The sequence below is a fragment of the Arachis duranensis genome, chromosome 4 (assembly GCF_000817695.3).
Source record: "Arachis duranensis cultivar V14167 chromosome 4, aradu.V14167.gnm2.J7QH, whole genome shotgun sequence".
Classification (NCBI taxonomy): Eukaryota; Viridiplantae; Streptophyta; class Magnoliopsida; order Fabales; family Fabaceae; genus Arachis; species Arachis duranensis.
Window position 1 is genome coordinate 69233723 of NC_029775.3, and position 1419 is coordinate 69235141.

Below are 1419 nucleotides of genomic sequence, written 5' to 3' on the forward strand. Positions count from 1 at the left end.
GACTCAATGCCTTTGAAAATGCAAAAATTTATAAGGAAAAGGTAAAGAAGTGGCATGACAAGAAGTTGTCATCCAGAGTCTTTGAGCCAGGACAAAAAGTTCTGCTCTTCAACTCTATGCTCAGATTGTTCCCAGGAAAGCTTAAATCCCGGTGGAGGGGTCCGTATGTGATTACAGGAGTATCACCATATGGATATGTTGAGCTCCAGGATGCTGAGTCTGACAAAAAGTTCATTGTTAATGGACAGAGGATCAAGCATTATCATGAAAACAATTTTGAGCAAGAATGCTCAAAACTGAGACTTGAGTGATTCTCAGTGAAGGTCCAGCTAAAGACAGTAAAGAAGCGCTTGCTGGGAGGCAACCCAATCATTAACAAGTTATATGTTTTGTTTCTACAAGGGCAAGTATCAAAAATGAAGGAATTCACAGAGTTACAGAAGGATTCAGTGCAAAAAGCAGAGAAAAATAGCTTACTGGCGAAAAAATGCCAGTAAGGGGTACTTTGGGCGTTAAACGCTAGAATGGGCACCATTCTGGGCATTTAACGCCAGTAAAGGTGCCATTTTGGGCGTTAAACGCCAGAATGGGCACCATTCTGGGCGTTTAACGCCAGGTGACGTTTAACGCCAGCCAGGGTACCTGGCTGGGCGTTAAACGCCCACAATGGCCAACAAATGGGCGTTAAACGCCAGAATGGATACCATTCTGGGCGTTTAACGCCAGAAAGGTGGGGACCAGAGATTTTGCTGTCTGATTAAAATTTTTCAAACTTTCCTTTTTTGATCCATAATTTTCTACATAAACACATTTCAAACTTTCATCATTTACCTTCAAATTTTCAAATATTGAAATCAATCTTCAAATCTCTCTCAAATCCATCCCAAATCTTCTTCAAAAACTCAAATTTCTCTCAAATTCTCTCCATATCTTCTCAAATCTCCTTCAAAATTTTTGAAATCTCTTCCCCTCCCTTATAAATACATGTTCGGCCACCCCTCTCCCCACACTATTCGAATTTTCTCTCCTCTTCTCTCTCCTCTTTCTTTTCTTTTGCTTGAGGACAAGCAAACCTCTAAGTTTGGTGTGCTTTTTCCGTGATCACTAAGCCAAGATTCATCAAGATCATGGCTCCTGAGGGAAAACAAACCAATTTAAGAGGAAAGAAAGAGAATAATCCAAAGAATCTTTGGAATCAAGAGAAGTTCTTAACCAAAGAACATGAAGACCATTATCACAAAATAATGGGTCTGAGGTCAGTGATCCCGGAAGTCAAATTCGATCTGAAAGAAGATGAATATCCGGGGATCCAAGAGCAAATTCGAAACAGGGGATGGGAAGTTCTAACCAATCCTGAGATAAAGGTTGGAAGAAATATGGTTTAGGAATTCTACTCAAATCTGTGGCTGACAGATAAGC